General features: G+C 45.5%; 2 long non-coding RNA genes across 14 annotated transcripts in view; both read left to right on the top strand.

Moving 5' to 3' along the window:
- Window positions 1-20,887, top strand: part of LOC126959732 (uncharacterized) — a 48,970-nt gene extending 28,083 nt beyond the window's left edge. Inside the window, exon 2 of the long non-coding RNA XR_007727639.1 lies at window positions 18,089-20,887. This is a non-coding gene — a long non-coding RNA (uncharacterized LOC126959732). The remainder of the gene's footprint in view (window positions 1-18,088) is intronic.
- The window catches only part of LOC126959717 (uncharacterized), a 459,264-nt gene that overhangs the window by 269,943 nt on the left and 163,049 nt on the right, over window positions 1-26,272 (top strand). The window lies entirely within an intron of this gene.

Below are 26,272 nucleotides of genomic sequence, written 5' to 3'. Positions count from 1 at the left end.
TCAGCCCCAGAGAGGTGGGGAGCCCCTTCCAGGCCTCGGGCCCTGATTGCTGCTGAGAACCAAGGCAGGTAAGGTCTGCAGAGGAAAGTCCAGGAGGTGGAGGGGCTGCCTGGGCTGGGTACCGCGCAGGGCCTGTGTTTATATCCTCTTCCCCTCAGGACACCAGCCCCGGCTGAGGACTTGTGCAGGATGTTCCAGAGCTCCCTTCAGTTCTGGAGTTTTCTGTAACCAAAGACTGACCCAGAGCCTGTCACCAAAACCAACTCATTCCACCAGGGCCCTGGAAGCTGTGGTTCAAATCCAGCACTCCTTAGCCTCTGTTCCCTACATCCTCTAGAGGGATTGATACTAGAGCAAATTCTTAAGTAGGACTTAGCAAAGACCCTGGTGGTTTGGCCTAAGTGTTTGTGAACTCGTTGAATAAGGGACTTAAGCATTACCTCTTTTTAAAATTTTGAGCTAATGTAGAAGTAGCTTCTGCACCCAGTGTCCCCTCCAGTGAACGTCTTATATAACCCGAGTGTAATCAGCAAATTCAGGAAGTTACCAATGTGCAATACTGTTAATTCAATTGCACACCGATTCAGATTGCACCAACTTTCCCACGAATGTCCTTCCGTTCCAGGATCCCGTTCCAGATCCCACACTGCTCAGTCGCCATGTCTCCTTACTCCCCTCCAATCTGGGGCAGTTCTTCAGTCTTTCTTTGTCTTCCATGACCCTAACACTTCGGAAGAACACTTGTCAGTTATTTTGCTGAATGTCCCTCAGTTTAAGTTTGCCTGAAGCACTTTTTTGGACTGAGGTTGTGCATTTTTGGCAAGAATCCTGCAGAGCTGATGTTGTGATCTCCTTGGTGCCCTATATCGGGATTCATGGTGTGGACATCACTGGTGACATTGACCTCGATCACTGGGTTAAAGGGATGTCTGCCAGGCTTCACTGTAAAGTTACTATCTTTTCTTCATAATTGATAAATACTTTGGAGGAAATACTTTGAGACCATGTGAATCTCTTTCTCCTCAAACATGAGCTCATTAGTTGTAGCATCCATTGGTAGATCTTGTCCACAATAATTATTACTGTTGTGAGTGCCTCCTGGTGATTTTTCTGTTTCTCTCTCTTTGTATTCCTACATTTATTTATTGGAACTCTACTGTAAGGAAGAACTGGTTTTTCTCCCCCATTTATTTATGCGATTATTTATCTATGTCAATAAAATCTCATAGACATTTCTTTTATCCTATGATTTATAATCTAAGACTGTAGTTATTTATTTTCTTGCTCAAATTGTCCCAGCTTTGGCCATTAGAAGTTCCTTCAGGTTTACTCTTGTGTTTTCAACCAGCCCCTCCACCCCCACCTGTTTTGAAACACTTCCTTAACTTTCTGGTATCACAAGATGTTCAAGGCTTATCTTGTATGTTCCCTTCCTCAGCTCTGGAATCAGCCACTTCTCCAAGGAGCCCAGGTTCATTTTATTGGAGAATGGCGTAGAGAAACCAAGGTTTGGGTGCCAGGTATCTTTATTGCTACTGAGCTGTCATTGCTTTTAGGCCTTTTAGGGGACATCACTGGGAATGACATGGACAGGCACTAATCCACGCGTGCACACTCATCTGTATTTCTGTGTCCGCCTACCTGGATGTATATTAAAAGCCATGTGTGTATACTGGTATCTCTAGTTCTAATCCAACATCACAAGGCTCATTTTAACTTTTTCCCTTTCTTGAAACTTTTTTATCCAACAACAAGAAGCCCAGCTTTTGTTAGCTAAAATATATTTATTTAATTCTAGTATACACTAAAGTAGTTTCAGATTTGTTAACCCATGCCCCCATGAGAAGCACATTTTACTGAGTAGGTGATAGTGTTTGTGTACAGTCGTTTTGTCTTCAGCCTTATGCTATCCAATCAAAATACTGTTTTCCAAAATTACTTACGTGAGTTCTTTTCTTTTCCACCCCCTTCAGTGTAGTCATACTATTTATATGTAATAGTTTGGTCCACTTATTAATGTTTACATTCCATTCTGGGTTTCCTTGAGGTCTTGGTTGGTTTGAATTGTTTTGTGTGGACATATGAAAGACATGCTAAACATCTCAATGCTCCTGAGTCAGATCTATAGCAAAAGATACACTCAGAGAAGCATCACTTCCTCCCCGTCCTCGCCATCGTGATCCTACCCCCGTCTTCTCTGCATCCCTTTCTCTCCCACCTCTTCTAGGGAACCAGTCTCTTTAATTTCTAGTTTACCTTTCCTATATTTCTTTTGCACAAGTGAGCAGATGCATGCATGCATTGTTGTAGCCCCTTTCTTCCATGACGTGTAGCATGCACTTTGACACTTTGCTTTTCTAAGTTAACATTGGGTGCTTGAAATCTCTCCAAGTCCATTCATAGGGTCCTTCCTCCTTCCTTTTTGCCACCACATGGTACTCTTATGTGTGGACATGCCGTAGTTTTTTCAGCCCCATCTCCTATATCTGAGTAGGTTGCTTTTCATATTTTTGCATTTACAAATGATGCTGCATTGGATGAACTTGCACGTGTGTTTTTGTAGCATTGGAGGTTATCTTCAGGGTAGAGTCTAAAAAGTGGAGTTGCATAGTTGGAAGGGAAACGTATATGTGGTTTTGTTAAGTGTTGTCAATTTTGTTTCCAGAAAGCTTTGCTTTCAAGGGTTAGAAAATGTTTGTTTCTTTTTGGAAGTCAACGGTAAGCATAAGGGGCAAGGTGGGGGTATTGCTACTCTTGTTATGGGGTCTTTAGGATGTTGCTTTTCTAGCCAGAAATCTCTGTGGCCAGTGGTGCCTTTGCCCAAGTTCTTGTCCCGCATCCAGGAAGAATGAGGTGTGCAGACAAGTGGAGGGTGAGCAAGGTGAAGAGGTGCTTTACTGAATGTTACAACAGCTCAGGGGAGATCTGCAATGGGTAGCTCCTCTCTGTAGGCAGGTCATCCCGTTGAGTGTTCAGCTCTCAGCAGAGAAGAGGCCCTGGAGTGAGTGGCTCCTTTATGCCAGCAGGTTGTCCCACCATTTCTTCAGCTCTCAGCTGAGAGGAGGCCCTGGAGAGGGTGACTCCTCTTTGCAGCTGAGTCTCGACATCTCTGCAGATCTCTGAAGCCCTCAGCAGAGAACATAGATCCTCTCTGCAGTTGGTCCTCCTGTGGTCTCTCTGTCCTCTCCATCCTCTGCCCTGCTCTGGCTGACCCTGGGGCTTTTATGGACCTCAGAGGAGAGGAAGTGTGTGCCAGTTGGTCCATGGGCAGTCATGGGTGGGCCTGGAAAAGGCACCACAAGTCCCCAGTTCGATCTGCAGGACTGGCAGCCCGGTCCCCAGCCTTCAGGCCCTCCCTGGCCTTAAGGTGGGGCCTTCCTAGGGACCCACCTCCTTCTGCTCAGGAATCTGCCTGCCTCCTGATGCTGTTCATGGCACCCAGGTCCCAATTTTGCTCTGAGATCAGAGCAGATGCCAACAGCAGGGAGAAGTCAGACAGTGGGAAGAGGCACTTCCAAGGCTGTGAGGGCAGGGGTGACTTCCCAGGTCCCCAGGAGTGCAGGGAGGCCTGAGTCTGCAGCCATGGTTTGGGCAGCTGCAGCAGCACCCAGTGGGGTGGGGCTCCTGCCTACTCAGCCGCTCCAGATGGCCTGCCACTGCCATCACTCTGATGGAGGCTCTTTCTCACCAGGCAATGATCTGTCAGGCAAAGTGCGTCTTCCCATCTGTCCTCTGAGCATCGAGGAAGGGCAGATGCTGGTCTCTCCCTGACAGCTTACTGAGGGCTCTCATATACGCCGCCTTGTTTTGTCCTCTAACAACCTCATGAAGAATCGGGGCTTACTCTACTGTTGGCTCCATTTTAGAGGCAAAGAAACTGAGGCAAAGAGAAGTTAAGAGATTTTCCCTTGGTCACAGAGTTAGTTGGGATCACAGAGTCTCAAATTAAGTTTCCTCAGAATATGGCCTTCTTCCCCTCTCCATGTACACTATTGGAACCATAAGAGGCCTTGGCTATCACCCAATTTGAGCCCATCATGAATCCATTATGGATGAGGACCAGAGAGGGAGGTTGATGTATTTTAGGTGACACAGCTCATTGAAGGCCATACCTGGAACCCAAATCCCTGGGTCCTTCCCCTACTCCCTGTTAGTCCTGGGAATTGGAGGTAGAGTCTCCCTGGCAAGTGGGGTCCATGGCCCGGTGGAAGTGGCAGGCAGGCGGGGGGTGACGTTGCTGGGCTGGAGGTCTGCTCCATAGGCCTGTGTCTCATCTCCACTATTGAAGCATCCTTGCCTCAGAGATACCTGGTGACTTGCGTTCCTCAAGGAAGTCTAGACTAATAGAATTAACCTTTCCCACAACTGAAAAACGTGTTCTCATTGAGCAAAGGAATTACTGATTAATTTACCCTTAAGTGTCAGTACAGGGAGCTGTTTTTTCTCTCTTTAGATCAGTGTTTAAACTTTTCTCACTCAACACACAGTAAACTAATCCCTCCTTTCCATCAGACTTCAGGGGGAGAAAGAAAATAAACAAGGTTATCCTTGCTGCCATCTCTTTTTTTTTTTTTTTTTTTTGAGATGAAGTCTCACTTTGTCACCCAGGCTGGGGTTCAGTGGCATGATCTTGGCTCACTGCAACCTCCTTCTCCCGGGTTCAAGTGATTCTCCTGCCTCAGCCTCCCAAGTGGCTGGGACTACAGGCGCCCGCCACCACGCCCAGCTAATTTTTTGTATTTTTAGTGGAGACGGGGTTTTACCATGTTAGCCAGGATGGTCTTGATCTCCTGAGCTTGTGATCTGCCTGCCTTGTCCTCCCAAAGTGCTGGGATTACAGGCATGAGCCACCATGCCCGGCCGCTGCCATCTCTTTATAGGGAAGTCCAGCTTGGAGGGCTGGGCTAGGCTGTCCCTGCCCCTTGTCTCAGCTGCCTCTCAGAGTGAGCCAATGCATGCACTCACTCTCAGTACAGAACACCGTGGCTGCCCCAGGCCGGGCTCAGGGGCCAAAGAACAGGGAGGTGAATCAGACCCACCCAGGCCTGACCCTCCAAAGGAGCTCAGTTTAGTGGGGGAAAGACTCAAATCAAGAGATGGACACAGGATAGGGCAGGAGTTGCCCAGACATCCAAAGACGGGGTCCTAAGAAATGCTACCAATGGAATTGAGCCTCAGAGGGCCAGCAATAGTTATCCAAGCCAAGAAGAGCATGTGAACAAACGCACAGAGGTTAAAGCCACAGCAGGCGGTGGTGGGACAGGAATGTGGTGGGCATTTGAGGGCAGGCAGGAGATGGGCAATACCTGGGAGTCATGTCGGCTGCATGATTTAAGTCGCAACTTAGTTTATGATCATTTCTTTACTTTTTTCACTGCCATATCCCTAGTACCTACAAACTTCCTGGAATGTTGCAGAGGTTCACTAATTATTTTAAGTCTCAATTCCTTATCTCTAAAATGCAGATAATGCTTATTTTTGTCTGTGCTGTCGCAGTGTCTCTAGAATAGGGTCTTGGCTGGGCATGGTGGCTCACTCCTGTAATCCCAACATTTGGTGGAGGTGGGCAGATCACTTGAGCCCAAGAATTTGAGACCAGCCTGGGCAGCAGAGTGAGACCTCATCTCCAAAAAACAAAATAGAATGGGGCCAGCATAGAGTAAATACTAAATAAATATTTGTTGAGTGGGTGGATGGATGGAGGAACTGTGTATTTACTAATTAGTAGCTATGACTTTTATCATCATGTGTGGCTGGATAGTAGCTACTGGCCCCATCATGACAGATACCAAGTACAAAGCCAGATCCAGCAACATCTTGGCAATTAGGGAGGGGAAGCACTGTAATTAATGCTAATCATTGTGAACCTTCGTTGATCAGACTAAATGCTTTACAGATGTTTTATCTCTTCAGCGGTCCTTTGGAACTCCTGGGAGTAATTCCTGTCACCAGAGATGGCCTGGCTGCCATCTCCCTTGAGTGGCCGTCTGATGACAGCCACACCATTCTGTGGCTGCCTGTGCTGGGCATGGGCACATGTGGAGGAGTTTGTCCTTTGGAAAACTCTTGCCCAGCCCCTGATGAAGACCTTGCCTGGGTTCAGACTCTGTCACTCAGAGACTCCCAGCTCATTTCCTGAAAGCCTGGAAGGCAACTGTGGAATGTTGCCAGAGCTGGCAACCACCCTGTCCAGACATTTAGTCCTGGAGAGCCGGTTACCCATTTTACTTTCTGTGGTTTGATTTTAGGAGCCAAGTGAGTTTCAAAAATTCAATATAAAGTATCTAATGCATAAAGAGTATACATAGTGTATATATGTGTGATTGAGAAAATAAACAGGAATTGAACATCCATGTATACATTGCATCTAATGAATAAATTCCACAAGTGCCTTGCATGACTTACAAAGGCCTCTGTTCTAGTCCCTGCTTCCTCCTCCAGCCTCAGCTCTTAGGACAACCCCCTCACCATGCTGCTGTGCCAGTCCTCCTCGACGTAGCATTCCATACTTGCACATTTTCTTTGCATCTGCCAGTCCCCTGCCTCAGTGCCCTTCTCCCACCATCAGCTGAGATGGTCCTACTGGCCTTTGATGTCTCCGCTCAGACCTTCTATCTTCTGGGGACAGTTCACTGTGTGCCCTCTCTGCAGTGCCCTGAGCCCTCATCACCATAGTGATCAATTTTTGTTTTCCCCTCCTTGGGCTATGAGCTCGTTGAAGGCCAGAGCTCTCGTCTTCCATTTGTATATGCCCCTTGCTTTGGGTGGCTGTGTTTTAGGTGACCACTGAGGTCTCTTCCTCGAGGGGAGAAGTTGATACTTCCTCTGTGCTCTGGCCTCATCTGCTAGATTTGTCAAACAGTGATGCTAAATTTCCAGGCAGGAGCTTGTCCTTGTAGATAGGATCAGCGTGAACCTTCCCCGCTCCAAAATATGGAAATGTTCTCAAGATGGAGAAACACTCAGAATTACAATTGAGCCAGAGCCACTCCATTGAACGCAGGCAGCAAGTGATGGAAAGAATTTGGATAGAATAGTCCCTGTCTTCCTTTTCCGGAATGTCTGGTACCTTTTAGCACATCAGGGAGCACAGATTTAGTTCTGAGACTGGCATTATTTTGACAAACAAGTTGGTACTAGAATTAAATGACACAAAAGTCAACTCGCATTCAGCCTGAACATCTCTGCTGTATTATAGAAAAGCTGTCAGAACCTCTCTCATTTGTCATTTTTCACATACAGCAATGACCCCTTTTGGTTTTCAAGTTCCAGCCTCTCAAGCAGAGAGATACTGACACCAAGATTTCTCCTTGCACGCTGGCATTGTTCTCGTCACTTGGCTGGTGAGGTTCTTCGAGGATTGTTGGAAAACAGAAGCACTCGTAGTCTTCGTAGTTTTATTTATTTATATATTGATTGCTTTGAACGTGATAAAAGTAAATTAACATAATCAACTCTGTTATAGAACATTTCTGATTTTTTCCCCCAGCATGTTTTTCCTAGACAAGTAAGTTTTAAAAATCTTACTTGCACTATATTGTACTTTGTATTTTTACTTTAGTCCCTGTAATCATGTTGAATTTATGTGATCATTGATTTTATTTAATATGGAAAAGCTAGTTTCTTCTTAAATTTACATTATCTAATATTCTCACTAGCTACATTCTGCATTCCACACTGCCTTTTATTGTAATATTGTCTAAATAGATGCAGAAAAATGGAATTTTCTCTATTAAAGTATTTTACATTTGAAATATAAAAGAACTAGATAACATTTTTCTGTTCAAATGTGTTCATTTTAACATTGTTTGGTTAAAAAGATAGATGAAGTTCCAGTCAACCACTTTTTCCCCCTGAAATTTCAAGATAATGCTGTACTAACTGTTCTAGATATAACATTAGCTTATCCTTCTCTGTGATAACATTGTTTGAACTTACTGAGAAAATATTCCCATCAGTAACAAAAATAAACTATTTAAATAATAAAAAAATTATTTGCAGGCATAAGTAGAACTGAATTTTAATATCCTGTGTTTTTCCCCTTATCACATCGTGGGCATCTTCCTTTTTTATTTGAGACAGAGTCTCGCTGTCTCGCCCAGGCTGGAGTGCAGTGGCGCGATCTCGGCTCAATCCAAGCTCCGCCTCCCGGGTTCACACCATTCTCCTGCCTCAGCCTCCCGAGTAGCTGGGACTGCAGGCGCCTGCCACCACGCCCGGCTAATTTTTTGTATTTTTAGTAGAGACGGGGTTTCACTGTGTTAGCCAGGATGGTCTCGATCTCCTGACCTCGTGATCCACCCACCTTGGCCTCCCAGAGTGCTGGGATTACAGGCGTGAGCCACCTTGCCTAGCCAGGCATCTTCCTTTTTTTACCACATGGTCTTTGTCACCATCATTTTCTTTCTTTCTTTTTTTTTTTTTTTTTAATTTTACTTTAAGTTCTGGGATACATGTGCAGAACCTGCAGGTTATTTACATAGGTATACATGTACCATGGTGGTTTGCTGCACCTATCAACCCATCATCTAGGTTTTAAGCCCCGCATGCATTAGGAATTTGTCTTAATGCTCTCTCTCCCTTTGTCCCTGACTCCCCTACAGGCCCCGATGTGTGATGTTCCCTCCCTGTGTCCATATGTTCTCATTGTTCAGCTCCCACTTATGAGTGAGAACATGCGGTGTTTGGTTTTCTGTTCCCGTGTTAGTTTGCTGAGAATGGTCACCATCATTTTCAACTGCCAGGTAATGCATCAGTGAGTTGTAATCACACGAATTTTTCATTCCCCAGTTTACTATTGATCACTGAGTGGCTTGGCAAGGGACGAACTCCAATTCTTAGAATTGGCTCTGAGAAATTGGTCTAGAGAAGTAATAAAGAGGAAACTTCACCAGCAAATAGAGGCTGCAGAGGGTGCTAGGACCCAGCATCTTGGATATTGCTCAGCCATGGTCTGTCCAGCAGGGTCACTAACCTAGAGACCTCTAAGTCCTAGATGGAATTTTTTTTTCCTTTTGAGACAGAGTCTCAGTCTGCCACCAGGCTGGAATGCAGTGGTGCGATCTTGGCTCACTGCAGTCTCTGCCTCCTGGGTTCAAGTAATTCTCCTGCCTCAGCCTCCCGAGTAACTGGGACTACAGGTGTAGGCCACCACACCCAGCTAATTTTTGTATTTATAGTAGAGGTGAGGTTTCACCCTGTTGGCAAGGATGATCTCGATCACTTGACCTTGTGATCCGCCCGCCTTCACCTCCCAAAGTGCTGGGATTACAGGCGTGAGCCACCATGCCCGGCCGCTAGGTGGACTTTATAGCAACCTTGAAGAAATGTCGGCCAGAGGAGAAGGCAAATGTAACCAATTGACAGCCTTGGAAGAGTGCTAACGAGCTAGCTGGTATCAAGCTGGAAACCTAGTCAAAAACTGGAAGGTGAGTCATTTAGACAGCCGTATGGAGAGTGTGCACATCCTGTGTGTGGATGAAGCTGGGAGGAGAGTGACTATGTAGGAAGACAATCATCTGGGAACCAAGGTGAACTCAACAGATTGGCACAGTGGATAGAGGTCAGCCCCTTGGACTGTAATGTAAATACTAAGTCCCATTCTTGGGTTAAAAATGCTCACCTTCCATGAACAGGAGGGAGCAATTTGGCTTTGCAGCGTCATGAGTCACGGCATGCTGTGGGGGCCCCAAAGTGAGGTGTTCTTATTAGCATCCATGGATGTGCCACATCCAGGAGGGAGAGGACAATCCTGCCCAGTTTGGGCTCAAAAAACTTTCCCTGGAATAATGTTTTCCTTGTGCGTGCTGTGATTTTTAGGGTGGGCCTTCCCAGGAGAGAAGGGATCATGATTAGGAGTGGCTATGTGGACAAGTAGGGAACAGAAGGTGCTTAGCTGGACAAAAGGGCTTGTGAAGTCCATGAGAATGAGCCTGTCATCATCATTGTCATCATCATCGTCATCACCACTTAATCGTAGTGGCCGCCATTCATCAAGCTAGGAGACTTACACCTAGTATCTTTAATCCTACAAGCTATTATCCCTACTTTATAGATGAGGAAACTGAAGCTCAGAGAGATGAAGCAGCTTGCCCCAGTCACATAGCTGATAAACCACTGAGACAAGGTGGATCCCAGCTATATCTGAAGCCAGAGTTGTCATTCCTTCAGTATCAGTTTTTCAGAAACCGTGGTGCTACCTTGAAGAGGATAACAAGGACTTGCTTTTGTTTAGTTCCTGGTTATAAAGTAGTTCCAGTGGGTGCACGCTAAGCGAGAATATTTTGTTGTAAAGTAAAGGGCTTTCCTGAATGAGCTGTCAGCTGGTAGAATATACTTCCTGAGAGGTGGTAAATTCCAGAATGATGGGAAGTCTTCAAGAGGAGGCTTGGTTAGCATTGAGTATTCTTCTAGGGGGAATTCAAAGAAGCCAACAAGATAAACTTGAATACCCCTTCTGTACAAGTAAAAGCTCCTTGGTTGCATGCAACAGATACTGGTAAGAAATGGGTTCCAGCTGCCTTAAGCAAAAACACTGTTTTTTGCAGGGATATGGGGTAGTTCATGGGATAGAAGGAAATGGTGAACTGAGCTTTAGAAAGGGCAAAAGTCAGCCTGGCTCCAGGCATCCAGGCGGCAGCAGCAAATGGAACCTCATTTCAGCACCGTGGCTAGGATGAGACAGTGTTTACGGTTAACCCACCTGCTATCACTCTACCTAAGACTAAGCTCCAGAGAGAGAGCATCTTATAGGCTTAGCCAGGATCCAGACCCATCTCCATGGCAGGTTGATTGACAGCCTCCATTGGGAAGGGTAATTTTCCAGAGGAAAATCGAGACCCTGATCCCAAAAGAAAGACCATGGATGCTGGGCAGGCCCAGTGAGCCATGACCTCGGTGCCTTCTAGCCCTGACCGGCTGGGATTCCACACTGAACCCTGAGTCCCCCTGCAGGGCTCTCCCCAGCTGCCCTGCAGCCTCTAGGCCCAGACCACACACAGCACTGTGTCACTGTATATTCATGTGGTTTATTTTCCAAGACATGCATCCTAATTAAGCAAATGATTAAAAACTCTCAAGTGTGCTCATTGGAAGCAGCCCGGCAGAGGACTGGCTTGCTGAGAACTGTGCTTGAAAGTGAGTTGCCCATCGCCTTGGCACAGTAGGGGTGCTCATGAGGGGCACCGTGTCTTTCCAGAGAAGTGGCTCCCTTCCTGGTTACCATGCAGGGTTTCTTTTGGCATTCAGCACAGCACTTAATATGCCCAGTCTTTAAAACCCTGTGTTTTTTTAAAAAATGGTTTTTGCTAATTAGTTATTTGTTTTAATATCATTATTGTTTTATTGTTAATTATGTAGTTAACTAATAAGTATTAAATCAGCAATTGACTTGTTAAATATGGAATAGATATGAGAAGCATATTTAGAATGGAAGTAGAAAGAGCAAGCGCTCGTGTATCCACCACCAGCTTGAGAAATATTACCAGTGGCTTAGAGAGTCCCTGAGCATCCTCTCCATCCTGTCCACTTAGTGGGAACCACTACGCTAGCTTTGAGGTTTATTATTCTCTTGCTTTTCTTTGTGTTTTTATCACACTTGTACCTCCATATAAAATATTGTCAGATTCTCCCTGTTTCTGAACTTCCTACCTAAGTGGGAACATCCTTTCTGTGGTCTTTTGCAACATGCTTTTTCACTCGATATTGTATTTGCAATTCATCCATGTGATGACACATTCCAGCATTTCATTTTTTCCTCAACGCTCTGTGTTATGCCAGCATGAGAACATACAACAGTAGATCCAGGCCACTGAGGATGGCCATCGATGCTGGATTCAGCATTTCGCTTATGCTGACATTGCTGTCTTTAAATGCTCTTATCCATGTACCCTGCTGCGCATTTGCAGGTGTACTTGGTGTGTATCTCAAGGTGGCATGGCTGGATCACTGGAGTATGAGTATGTTTGGCTTTACAAGATAATGCCATCCTGTTTTCCAAAGGGACAGTATCCACTGATACTCCTGCAATAGGTATCTGGAGAGTCCCTGCTGCTCTACAGACTCTGTCTGTGTTCGGTGGTCTTGTCAGATGTTTTAGTTCTTGCCAATCTTATGGCTGTTTGATGGTAGCTCACTGTGTTTTAATTGGCATTTCTCTGATACTGAGGTTTAGGTTCTTTATGGCTATGTACTTTTTTGAGAAATGCCTGGACACTGTTTTGCCCAGTTTTCTACTGGATATTTATCATTTTCTTGCTCATTTGAGACTAGAATGATGTGTAGTATGTATCCCAGTTTGTGGCTTAACTTTCTGCTTTTGATGATATTTTATTTTTTGATAAACAGATATTGAATTTAAGGTTGTCGAATTTCCTTATAGTTTGAGCTTTTATGTCTTGTTAAGATACCATTCTCTACCCCAAGGTCATACAGATATTCCTTTATATTGCCTTATAAAAGTTTTGAATGTTCTCTTTCTAGTCTTATCTATAATCCATCTGGAATGGATGAGCTACTAGTTTGATTTCATTTATCCTTTCATACAGATACTCAGTTATTCCAACATTGCTCATCAAAGACCCATTTTCCCCTGTGGATCAGCAGTGTCCATGTATGTGTGACTTTGTTTTTGTTTCTTTGGCCTATTTGTCTAAGGCTTGTATAAGCCTTAGACCTAAGACATATTGATGTCTTATGAGGCAGATTTCCCTACCTTATTCTTTAGTAAACGTATTAGCTGTTATTATCCATTTGCTCTTTGATAGACATTTTAGAACCTACTTATCAAATAACACCAAAAACCCAGTAGACATTTTGACTGGAACTACAACAAACCTATAGAACACTTTAGGAAAAGCTGATGTTTTTAGGATATTGAATCTTGCATATTGAAGGTGGCATTCCATGAAGATGGTATATCTTCCTTTTCATGTTGGTCTGCTTTTATGTCTTTCAGTAAAGTTTATAATATTCTTTATAAAAATTTCACACCTCTTTACTAGATTTATTTCTGGGCACTTTATATTTCAGATTCTATTGCAAATACTGTTTTTAAAAAATGAACATCTTGATTGAGATATAATTCACAAACCACAAAATTCATCTATTGGAAGTGTACGGTTTCATGACTTTAGTATATTGAGTGTATTTAGAGTTGTGCAACCATCACTAAAAATCTAAGTTTAGAATATTGTATTACTCCAAAAAGAGACGCTTTTACAATTATCAGCCAATCCCCACTTCCCCCTCCACCCAGCCCCTGGCAGGAAGAAATGAGTAAATGATTGAGTTGATAAATGAATATCTATACCTTTTAGCAGACGTTATGTCAGACAATGACTGATCCCAGCCTTTGCTTGTTGTTTTTTATAAATTTTTTTACTTTTATTTTTTAAGTTTTAATTTTTGTGGCTACAAAGTGGGTGTATATATATATATGGGGTACTTGAGATGTTTTGATACAGGCACACAGTGTGAAATAACACATCATGAAGAATGGGGTATCCATCCCCTCAAGCATCTATCCATTGAGTTACAAACATTCTCATCGCACTGTCTAATTCATTTAAAAATGTGCAGTTATTATTATAGTTGTTGCTTCTTGTTTCTGTTTTCCTTTCCCATCTCTATCATTGCTCTGGTTTCTAGGCTAATCTCCTGGATTCTGTGAGTATCCTCCATCACTGTTCATCCTCCAGACCCTGGCCAGACAACTTTTTCCAAAGAAAACAATATTCTAACCACTCCGTTTAAGGAAGCCCTCAGTAACTCCCCTGGGAATCAAGCCACACTCCCAACATGGTGTCTACAGGGGAATTCAAGTTTCCAAGTTGACGACTTAAGCAACTTGGAAACAGATGCTTAAGATGCAACTCTTCTGTGAGTCGGAGAAGGTCTCTTCTAGGTCTTTGTTTGCTTCAGAGTCCTCAGAAAGTAAACACAGCTGACCTGATTATTCCCCTCCACTTCCTCCTGAGTCAGAGTTATCTCGGGTTAACTCAGGAAAGAGGCTAAATTAAGCCTTGAAACGAAGCAGCCTCCATGACAGGCACTTTGTTTTGCTTGACTGACTGTGATGATGGGTCTTTGGTTATAAAGGCAGCACTAATTGCATCTTCTTAAACCAACCCTGGCCATCTATTCCCTGGCCTGCAGAGACTGGGAGATGCCAGGTTGCCCCAGAGCACCCACTCATTCATTCAGTCACTCATTCATTCACTCATTCAATTTTCTTAAGTTCCTGCTCCATGCCCGGCACTATACTTGGAGGTGGGGATTCGAAAGTCCTTCCTCTAAGGGCTTGCAGTCTTTCTAAGAAGATGAATGATAAACCAGAGACTCCATTAAAGAGATAACTAGTGCTTGGATAGACATCTGTCCAGGGCAGTGAAGGGAGTGGATTTCTAAGGTTCTTACAACCAACTTCTCATGACTTTGTGCAAAGTTTGAGCCATGGAGTCGCCAAAATAAAAAGAGGGGATCCACTAACACCTACAAACTAGCAAACAGACACAACCACTTTGAAAAGCTGTTTAGCAGTATCCACTACCGTCAAACATATGCATACCCTATGCCTAGCAGCTCCTTTTCTAGGTATGTATGTAGTCAATAGGAAATGCACATGTGAATTTTACATTAAAAGAGAAAACTGTAAATAAATACTGAACTGTAGTTAAAACATGCAGCATGCTTCTGTGTTTAAGGGCAAATGAAATAATATCTGCAATTTAGGCCAAGCATGGTGGCTCACACTTATGATCCCAGCACTTAGGGAAGCTGAGGTAGGAGGATTGCTTGAGCCCAGGAGTTCAAGACCAGCCTAGCAACATAGTGGGACCCAGTCTCTACAAAAAGAAATTTTATTAGGTGGGCATGGTGGTGCACACTTGTGGTACCAACTGCTCATGAGGCTGAGGCAGGAGGATCATTTGAGCCCAGGCAGTCAAGGCTGCAGAGAGCCGTGATCACACCACTGCCCTCCAGCCTAGGCAAAAGAACAAGAGCCTGTCTTAAAATAATAATGATAATAGTAAGAGTAATAATGATATATGTAGTTTAAAGTGCACCCAAAAAAGAAGATAGATGAATAAGGAATGGGCAGATATGTGACAAAGCAAGTATGGGAACATGTTAGTGATGGATTTGAGATGGTGAGTTTATGGGTGCTCACTGTAAAATTCCTTCAAATTTGCTGTATGTTAAAAAAACTTCATATGAAATATTGGGAAAGATGTATGTATATGCTTGACCAAAGATACGTACAAGAATGTTCATAGCAGCATTATTCATAATAGCCCCAAACTTGAAGCAACGAACATGCCCATCAGCCACAAAATAGAGACATAAATTTTGGGTGTAGTGATCCAGTGGAATACTGTTCACATATGAGAGTCAATAAGCCACAGCTATACACAAAGACGTGAGCAAATCTCACAAACACAGTGTAGAAAGTAAGAAATCAGACTCAAAAGAGGACATACTGTATGATTCCATTTACATAGAATTCAAAACCAGGCAAAACTCATCAATGGTGTTAGAAGCCACATTAATGGTTTTCAGGAGGTAGGGATAGTGACTGGACGGGGCACTGTGGGAGGCCCCTGGGTGCTGGAAGGCTCTGTTTCTTTATCTCGGTGCTAAACAGATATGAAAATGTATCAAGCTGTACACACTTTGTGGACTTTCCTGTATGTTTACTATACGTCATGAAAAGCATACGAGGGGAGAAAAAGCAGGAAAACCAAACGAATCCAACTAGAAGCTTTCCCTAACTGAGCTATGGGAGTAGAAAACCACTGTAGGTCTGTCTAGTAAACCAAAGTTGTGAGGAGTATGAAACTTGCCTTTAGGGCGTTCCTTTGTTCACTTATGCACATTTTTGTGTTGCATCAGTTCCTCCATTCTTCACTGATGTGCTTGCCTCTCCTTCGTACAGATGTTCATTCACATATACTGTCCTCCGGATCCAGAGCCGCTCTGTAAGGTGCGAGCGACCCAGCCCTCTCGGGGCTCATGTGCACGGAGGGAGGGGCATGCAGACATTTCATTTCCCATTTCGTTTCACATTCCCACGTTCCTGGATTCCCGTTTGTGATCCTTCCTGGATGTGTGTCCTGAGACAGCCTTCGAATGAGAGACACAGAGCCAGTAAGATATATATAGGTGTGTATGAAGAGATTTGTTATACAGAATTGACTTATGTGATTTCGGAGACCAGCAAGGCCTGAGATCTGCAGGGTGAGTCAGCAAGCAGGAGACCCAGGATGGCCGGTGGTGTGGTTCCATCTGAAGACCTGCAGGCTCCAGGCCCAGGAAGAGCTGCCTGAAAATCGACAGTTCCAGTCCAAAGGCAGGAAAAAGCCATTGTCCCAGCTTGAAGGCAGGCAGGCAGGAGGAATTTGGGGGAATGTCAGCCTTTTTGTTTCATTCAGGCCTTCAGCTGATTGGTCCATCACCACCCACATGTAGGAGGACAGTCTGATTTCTTCAGTCTCCCAACTCAAATGTTAATCTCATCCTGACACACACACACCCAGAATAATGCCTGACCAACTATCTGGGCATGCATGACTCAGTCAAGCCAACACACAAATTTAACCATCATCAAACCCTGAAGCATGAAAAGCCTTCTGGCTCTAAAGGTGCAGCCCTCCAATGGAGGAAATGTAGCTATGGGCTGGTCTGGTGCACATCACATCACAAGTGGACGAGCCGCCACCACCACACACACTAGTCCTATTTTAGTTATGGTTTGGACCAGCAATTGGTGGAAAAGAAGGCTTTGACTGCCCAGTCCGCCTCCTGGATGGCCATGTTTTTTGTCTTCGAAAATAAAAAGTTATTTTGGTTATTGCAATATGTATCATGCATACAAAGAGAGTATCTGGAAGATATGCCAGCAGTTTAAAGGAACAGTTTAAAGCATAACAGATGGCAGATGACTAGTATCTGAAGGCCACTGGTGCCCCTCCTTCATGGCAGCCTGCTCCGCTCTTGCCTGGAGAAAGCCACTGTCCTGAGTTTTACACTAGTCATTTTGATGCTAATCATTGCGTTACTTTTTATGAAAATCAAAGAGCTCATCTCTAAAACAATAGATAACTTGGTTTTGCCTGTTTTGAGCCTTTATGAATCAAATGGTGCTGCACAAATTTTTCTGCCATGTGCTTTTTCCCTCCGTTAAGTGTCTGGGCTTTGTTCTTCCTGTTGCATGTAGCTGTAATTCATTCATTTCACCATCATATAATATTCCATTGTAGAGATTGACCACCACATGTTCATCTGCTCTCCTCTTGGTGCGTATCTGGGTAACTTCCAGTTCTCTGCTATGGCAGATGAAGCCCATGGGAGCAGTCCTGTCTATGTCTCCAGGTGCACAGAAGCGAGGCCTTCTCTAGGGTACACGCCTGGCAGAGCAGGTGTCCAGTGGTAGAATATGTCTTTTCACTTTTCTGGCTAATGCCAGGAAATCTTCTGGAATGATTGTAGCAATATCTACTTCTACCAGAGATTATGATAATTTCTCATGGTACTAGTCATCCACACTGTGTGTAGACCCCTTACCATCCTGCCTGGTCTCCATGAATCACCTTCCCTGGCTTCCAACCATCCCTACCCACACCGCAGTCAGAGCTTTAGCATGGTAGGACTGTGATGCCCGCTACACACTTCGTGGATACTCAGGACAGCACGTTTCTTGGGTGTAACCTGATATGTGAGAGTGTGTGAAATTCCCACCACCAGGACGGAGGGCACAGACCTTAGTTTCACTGCAGTGCAGCTGACCCAGTTTCTCCTTCAAGGGAAAGGGGGAAAACCAGCTCAACAAAGTGGGTGGTGCCCGGGTAGACTCCTGGGCTCCTCTCTCTGTACCAGTGTCAGGACGCTCATCTTCTAAACCGATTAGCCGTGTTCTGCCATTTTCCCATGGCCAAGAGCAAGGTGTCCCAAGATAGGATCCTTGTGTGATTTGTCATCCCCCCAGCATGGTCTGACCTGCAAGCAGATCACCACCCGCTGCAGATCTGCCTGGCTATGGATGGCGTGCTTATAAGTGATCATCTTTTGTGCTGCCTCTTTCCAATTACAGGTTAGCCTGGTGAGGAAGATAAAGACATTTGCAACCAAGATGGTAATCACGAGTGGAAATGATGAAGACAGAGGAGGTCAAGAAAAAGAAAGTAAGGAGGAGAGTGTCTTGGCAATGCTGGGGATTATTGGGACCATTCTGAACCTGATTGTGATCATATTTGTCTACATATACACCACCCTGTGAATGGCCCAGAGCGTCCTCAGAGGCCTCGGGATGGCCAGAGACGGAAGTCCTGCGTGTCGGCGTATCACTGACCAGACCCTGCGAGAACCAGCAGGCTTGACCCACCCACACCACCCAATCAAATGCACCTTCAGACTTTACAGAAGGTCACACAAATAGACCGATCCTGCTGCAGGGAGCAGACACTAAAGCACAATGATTCCAACAAAACTCATTCACAGCACTAGGAACTCAACGTCTTTGGCAGGGGGCCCAGAAGAATGCTTGGACGACCAGCCTCTGACACCATCGGTGAGCGGATGGGTGCAGAAATTCATTATTCCAGATCGCTGACGGATATCACATATTTGAAAAGATGAATAGGGCGGACACGGCTCAGATGTGTGTCTCCCAGGACAAGTGTTTCATCTTCACTTGACGAGCTATTTAGTGGAAAAACCACAGGGGCAGCCCTTTGACAGGCATCCCATTCATCAAAAGTGTCTAACTATTTGATACCGGGGAGATAACTTATTTTTCTTTTTTCATTGGCTTGATGTGTGTATCTGTTCATATCAAGGTTTATAAATATATATTTTTAATAAATGTGCTCTATTTTTTAGCATGAACCAAATACTTGGAAAGGCACTCCCAGATCCATAGAGCTTTCCTTGGTTTTATCTGCTTTGTCCCTTCCTCCCCCAACTGCAGGTGTTCTCTTGTGGAACCATTCTAGTCCTCTTGTCTCGTCTCGAATCTTTTACTTTTGCGCTCTTGTTCTCTCTCTCTCTCTCCTTCTCTGTCTCTCTGCCTCTTTGGTCTGAAGGACATTTTCCCATACTACCAGCCATGGTTTTGGTTGGTGCATGTTTCAAGATTGTCTATTGAGTGGCTTTTTGTTGTTCTCTCGGAGATATCAAACGATTGTGGGCATGCAGACCTTAGATGCACCCTATCTTTACTGAGAATTATGCATGAATAAGGGCTGAGTGATAGATCAGCTTAAAATTAAAAGGACTACCGTTGAGGAAGAAGAGTGTGGCTGTATTTGCAGATGAACTTTTGAACAGAATATTCAGCTTCTTATTGGCAGGGTTATTGTTTCATTCTTGTCACCATTTGTTTATCAGATTTTGATTTTAGTGGTCATGTACCGTGACAGTTGGGAAGAACAAGGCAGAAAGCTCAGAACTAGGTGCATTACTCCTTCCTTGGCAAGATACCTGGGATCCTCTTCAAAAGTGGGTGGGGTGTAAATGACACAAGAACTCCCCCATGAGAGCTCATGGTGGTTCAGGCTGTGAGGACAGCCCTGTGACAAGTGACTTTTCAGGGGCATAAGGAGGGGATTTAATGATTGCCCTAAAGGACTGCTGCATTTTTAAAGCCCCTGGTTTACACCCACGTGAAGCAACTTCCTCTCTGGCAGGGATGGGTGCATAAAAACAAATTGGCTCCCTGAAATGGGCCCTTGCCTGGCTGCAGTGACATGGCCTAAAAGAGGGGGTTAGTATTCCTTCTGCCATTGCCAGCTGTATTCATCTGTTTTCACACTGCTGAGAAAGACATCCCCAAGACTGGGCAATTTACAAAAGAAAGAGGTTTATTGGACTTGCAGTTCCACGTGGCTGAGGAGGCCTCACAATCATGGTGGAAGGTGAAAGGCACGTCTCACATGGTGGCAGACAAGAAAAGTGAACATGTGCAAGGAGACTCCCATTTTTAAAGCAGATCTCGTGAGACTTATTCACTATCATGCAAACAGCATGGGAAACCTGCCCCCGTGATTTGGTTACCTCCCACTGGGTCCCTCCCACAACACGTGGGGATTCAAGATGAGATTTGGGTGGTGTGACAGCCAGACTGTATCACCAGCCTTGCCCCTAGGCAGAAGCAGCAGCAGTCTGCCTGGCTGGATTCAAATGATTCTGAGGCTTCTGTAGTCTATGCCTCCAGATCTCTCCCTCACCCATGCTGTGGTGTCTGAAATTCCATCATTAGAGAGTCATTTCTTGGGCTCTATTAAAGGGACCAGGCTCTTTTATAAAGCAAATGCTCCTGAGCAGCTGGCTCTGGCATTGATTTATCAGATATCTTCTCTTCCCTGCCAGAAGGAAGGAAGCTAAGGTGCATGTAGGGCGTACTGTGTGCCCAGGCACTGTGCCAGAAGCTTTGGATACTTGGAGTCATTTGATTCTCATAGTAACCCTGTGAGAGAGGGAGGTTTTCCTCCCCCACGTTGTAGAAGAAGGAAAAATGGTTCAGAGAGATCAAGAAATGTCCCTGAGATCACATTGCTCCTAGTGGAGTCAGGATCCAAACCCAATGTGTCTGATTCCTTAGCCCTTGGGGGTCTGGAGGCTGCTGAACAAGAGAGGAGGTGGAGAGGAGAGAAAGCCGCAGGAATACCACCGAACACCCTTCTCCCTCCCCTGTAAAAACAACCCTGGGAACTCCTTGGACACTAGCAGAATATCATACACTAAGGACAAGGGATGAGAGGAGGCTGGTTAGAAATAAAGCAATGTCAGGGGAAAGGAGCTACTCAGTAGGCTCTATGTGATTCTAGAAAGACTGTATGAAAATTCTGAACATTGAACAGAATAAACAATAAAGGTGCAATGGAAAAAAATACTCGATGTCTTTTCTTTCAACATTGTGGGATATAAAGCATTTCAATGTCAGTCCTTTGCCTATACGTAGTGTTTATTTATTTATTTATTTTTTTAAAAACTGAACGTGATGCTGTTAAACAGAGACTGTTTTGTGTGGACTGTAGAAGCCTCAGTGATTTTTCAAGTATATGAATTTGACATGTATTGAGGGGGAAAGTGCCTTTCCAATCCTCTGCTCCCTGGATGGTTCTTCCAGGTTGTCCTAATCCACAGCCTGGAAATAAAGCTGCCTGTTCGATGTTGAACAGAGCAGTGACACTCTTTCCCACAGCTCCAGCATGCCCTGTCTTATTTCCTTTCTAATTTAGTAGAGACCATGAACACACACTGGGCAAACTCATAGCTTCCCCCAAATCTGAAGCCATCGCGGAGGGACATGGAAGGGAGAGGCAGGCAGTGCCTCTCCTATCCTCAACATCTGAGGTTGAGCCCCAAGCCCAGCCTTGGCCAGCAATAGCAATACCCAAAACAATGCCAGGGCCATATACTCTACCAAGCACTTTCTACTTATCCTGTGGGACACAGAACAATCCCATGAGATGTGTGTGTGTTTATCCTCACTTTGCAAGACCAGGAAAAAAAGACAATTGACTTTTCTGAAATTGCACAGCCAGAAACCAGCAGAATCAGGTCTTTGCCCCACGTCCACCCACCATCAGCACCTTGCCTGGCCCAGGTGGTGTGATGAACCATCTGACTAGCCCAGTCACAATATACAGATTCCCATCAGCTCTGGCACTTCTTGATCACAATACAGTTGGCCCTGTATTGATCACAATACAACTGGCCTTTAACCTCTCCTCTGGGAAGGCAACTTTGAAAGGCTGGGTGCCAGCAGCGGAGGGCCAGCTGGGCTGCTGGCAGTGTAGCCTGGTGGTTTGGAGCCGCAGAACACTTACCCTATGGCCAGAAACCTCCTGGTCCTGAGTCCCATCTCTTCGTCTTTCAATCTAAGTGATGGCGGGCAGCTCACAGGAACTCTTGTTTCAGCTTTCCTCATCTGTAAGAGGGGATAACAACGGTCCCGCCTGAAGCTGCTTTGTGAGGATTAAAGGAGCCTGACCAGCTGAAGCTGCCAGCAGCACCAGGCCTGGCCCATAGCTCGTGCTCAGGTCATGATAAGTTCCTGCTGCTACATGAAGGTAGTCAGGGAGCCGTTGGACATACATTTTGGGGGCCCCTCCTGGCCTCACTCTCTCCAGTCTGCATGGTGCCCTTGCCTGCAGGGAGGCCCAGAGAGGGGCCTTATGCTGTCAACAGAAAGGGAAGTTCACATGGTAACTCGGTCCTACTCTTCTTGTCTTTTCATAAATCACACACGCATAGTCACGGTCAAAAAATTATTATAATTCTAAAAACTCTATAAAAGCATTTTTTAAAATTAAGGTAACTGCCAAATCTCACCACCCAGAAGCAATCACTATTAATATTTAGTGTGTAATTTATAGAGCAGGTGGCTTGCGTATCTGTTTGGTGAGTCAATTTTTTCTTGAATTTTGAAATCTCTTTGTCTTCAGGCAGGGCACACTCTTCGGCCACTGCTCCCATGGCCCCTGCAGTCTTACAGTGGACAGCTCTCTGCATTTCTGTAACTTGGGTCACAAGATGTTCTGGATGACATCCTTGAATGGCCGTCCAGACATTGACCTATAAATAATAGATTGGATATTGTAATTTACAAAAAATGGCCTCATGCTATGAGCATTGCCCCCAAATAATTTTGTCATTGGCAATTATGAATATGCTTCCATATCAATGGATCTATATGGGCAAGCCCTCATGGTGCTTGTTCAGTGTTCTGTGGTTTAGACATACCATCACAAATTCCCCTCTTCTCTTACTGCTGACCCTCAAGATCATTGTCCGTGTTTTGCTACGAACCATGCAGCCTTGCTCTTTAAAGCATCCCAAGCATTGCCCATATCTCCTCCATGATCCCCTTAGAGTGGTCTCAGGTGGTGTCCTTTACAGCAAGCTTCAAGGACATAACCCTCTCTCCCTCCCTCTCTGTCTGTCCCTCTCCCTCCCTCCCTCTCTCCTTCTCCCTCTCCCTCCCTTCCTCTCTCTTTCCCTCTCTCCCTCTCCCTCCTTTCCTCTTTCCCTCTCCCTCTCCCTCCCTCCCTCTCTCTCCCTCTCTCTCTTCCTCTTCCTCTGTCTCCCTCCCTCTCTCCCTCTCCCTCTGTTCCTCTCTCCCTCTCTCCCTCTCTCTCTCCTTCCCTTCTTCTCTCTCCCTCTCTCTCTTCCTCTCCCTCTCCCTCTGTCCCTCTCTCCCTCTCCCTCCATCCCTCTCTCCCTCTCCCTCCGTCCCTCTCTCCCTCTCCTGCTCCCTCTATCCCTCTCTGCCTTTCCCCTTTCCTCCCTCCCTCTCTGTTTCTCCCTCTCCCTCCCTCCCTCTTTGCCTCTCCCTCTCTCTCCCTCCCTCTCTGACTCTCCCTCTCCCTCCCTCTGTCTCTCTGCTCTCCCTCTCCCTCAGTCTCTCTCTCCCTCCCTCTCTCTCTTCCTCTCCCTCTCCTTCCCTCGCTCTCTGCCTCTCCCTCTTCCTCTGCCTTTCTGTCTCTCCCTCTCCCTCAGTCTCTCCCTCCCTCCCTCTCCCACTTGCTCTGCCTCTCCCTCTCCCTCCCTCTCTCTGCCTCTCTCTGTCCATCCCTCTCTGTCCCTCCTATCTCCTTCTTCTTCCCTTCCTCTCTGCCTCTCCCTCTTCCTCCCCCTTTCTTCCTCTCCCTCTCCCTCCCTCTCTGCCTCTGCTTCTCCCTCTGTCCCTCTTTATTATTCCTTCTTTCTCTTTCCCTTTCCTCCTCCTCTAAACACCAGGGCCTCAGCTCACTTTCCTCTCCTTTACATGTTGCCACCCCCATGCTTAGCTCAGGGCCCCCTTCCCACCAGCTGCCTGCAGAGCATGAGAAAGCCCACCCCCTTCCCTGTCGCACTGTTCTCCACACCGACAACCCCACTGGCCATTTAGGCACTTCCCTACCCGCGATTTCAGGAGCCCAGACTGGCTAGGAGCATGCCACATATTAGGAAGAGAAAGTTCCAGGGGCCAAATTCCTGATTTCTCTTCCAAAAGAGCTCACCTATGAGACTCTGTGGCCTCCATCTCCCTAAAGGCAGGACCCCTATAACAGGACACCTCCAGAAAGATCCCCTTGTGGACCCGGAGACCCTCTGGCATCACTATGCAATGATTCCTCCCTGTCCTGGGAAGCAGATGGGATGAACAGACTGTCAATATTTTCTGTTGTTCATAAACATGTTACATAAAACTGTGGATACCTTTCCCAGAAGATGGGCTCCGTGTTGCCATGAGAAGCAAGATTACATAGCTGTAAATTTTCTCTTAAAAGACTCTTCGTTAAGAGCCGTATTTGTTTACTTTCTCCACTTCCATGAGGGAGTAATGGGGAAACTTTTCCAGAATGGGGTAAGAGTCACAGTTGCATGTCTCCATGGGAAAGTAACGAAAGGTCCTCGCACCTCCCTCCCTGACACAGCAACCGGCCAGGTACATGGACAGATGCTCAGCTTCAAAGCCGGTCCATCCAACAGTGTCATCCACCCCTGACTACCAAGAGGACAGCACAACTCAGCATCCTGTTGCGGCAGTGGAGACATCCCACCTTCTAGCGAGAGCAGGAAGCAGGGGGGTCATAGCTGAATAGCCCTAAGCGTTGTCGTTAATCAGAAATAAGACGACAGCGCTTTTAACTGGTATCTGTCTCATTGGGACTAAAGGAATCAAAGTTAGAACAAACACAGAGAGGTGAGTCAGCCTTAATTCTGGCAAGATCCAAAGCCTACACTTTATGTCTCCCTTATCTCATCTTTCTCTTAACCAGGAAGGCATTGTTTCTAGCACAAAAGGTCAAAGGCACAGATTGACTGACCCATCCATGTGAGCCAGCCACAAATCAAAGCTGCCGAGATGTAGACAGGCCGTTTCATCTCTGAGACCTCCAGCCAGAGAAGGCTGACTTCAGGCGCTTCCTCAGGAGCCTGCGCATGCCTGAATGAACAGTGGTAGCTTCTATTGGAGTGGATGCATGGTTAGCTTGCCTAGCCCCTCAGTCAGTTTCCAAAGAGATTCATAATTCTCACAACAGAAGCCAGGCAGCCGCCACAGTGTGGCGTCCTGCCCACGGTTACCATCACTGTCTCCCCTTCTATCTACCCAAGCCTCTGTCGTCCCAGCCTCTGGAGTCACTGCCTGACGAAGGTTAGCCCTGTTCTTCTTCTTGTATGTATGTATGTATGTATGTATGTATGTATGTATGTATTTATTTTTGAGATGGAGTCTCACACTGCCCTCCAGACTGGAATGCAATGGCATGATTTCGGCTCACTGCAACCTCCGCCACCTGGGTTCAAGTGATTCTCCTGACTCAGCCTCCCAAATAGCTGGGATTACAGGTGCCCACCACCACGCCCGGCTAATTTGTTGTATTTTTAGTAGAGACGGGGTTTCACTATGTTGGCCAGGCTGGTCTCAAACTCCTGACCTCGTGATCTGCCCGCCTCAGCCTCCCAAAGTGCTGGGATTCCAGGCGTGAGCCACCGCTCCCAGCTGAGGCCATGTTCTTTCTTTGGTAACTTTGTTTTAATTTCTAAAGAGCCCTCTTTAGTGTTTTTAGTTCTAAAGACTGTACTGCAGAACTTTGGGTTCTGAGGTTCTGAGACTGCCTCAATATTGAAGAGTCGTGTGAACTCAGCTTCAAGAGGCTGTTCTGGTTTGACGTTGGCTTGGCCACCCAAGCTGCCAATAGTTCTCACCTATCCCATTTTCCTCCAGAAGAGTTGGTGGATCATTCCATTGCCTGTGAATACTAAAGCAATACGTGTGTGCAGAAAGCCAATCCTCACTCCTCAAGGACCATCCGCCTTTTTTTTCTGAGGGCCAGGAAGTTATCCAGAAATGGAACTGGGATTCAGAAGCAGAAGATCTGTGTTCAAGTCCCAGTGCTGCCACGTGTGAGCTGTTGCTCTTGGATCATACCCGCAGTGCTGCCAAGCCTTCATTTTCTTCTTTTGAGTTTAATAATTCTGGTCTCTCAGTGTTGTGTGGATTACATCTTTATATATCATTTGGGGAACTGAGAAATGTGTGCTTCTGCTGGCAGTTAATCACAGATATTACAAATTATATAGAGATGATAGATAGTTGGATAAATAAAAAGTAAATAAATAGCAGAGATGAAAGAATGTATAGAGATAGATATATTTAGACAGATATGTGTATTTAAATATTTTCACTGAAGAATGATAAAAATACAAGATTCAGATGCAATAATGTTTCAAAATCCTTTTATTGTCAAAATTAAGTGTGATTTCACCTGGGTTGGTAGCAGAG

Source organism: Macaca thibetana, chromosome 7, assembly GCF_024542745.1.
Source record: "Macaca thibetana thibetana isolate TM-01 chromosome 7, ASM2454274v1, whole genome shotgun sequence".
NCBI classification, from domain to species: Eukaryota; Metazoa; Chordata; class Mammalia; order Primates; family Cercopithecidae; genus Macaca; species Macaca thibetana.
Note: the sequence above shows the minus strand (reverse complement) of the source record. Positions and strands in the feature narration are given on the sequence as shown.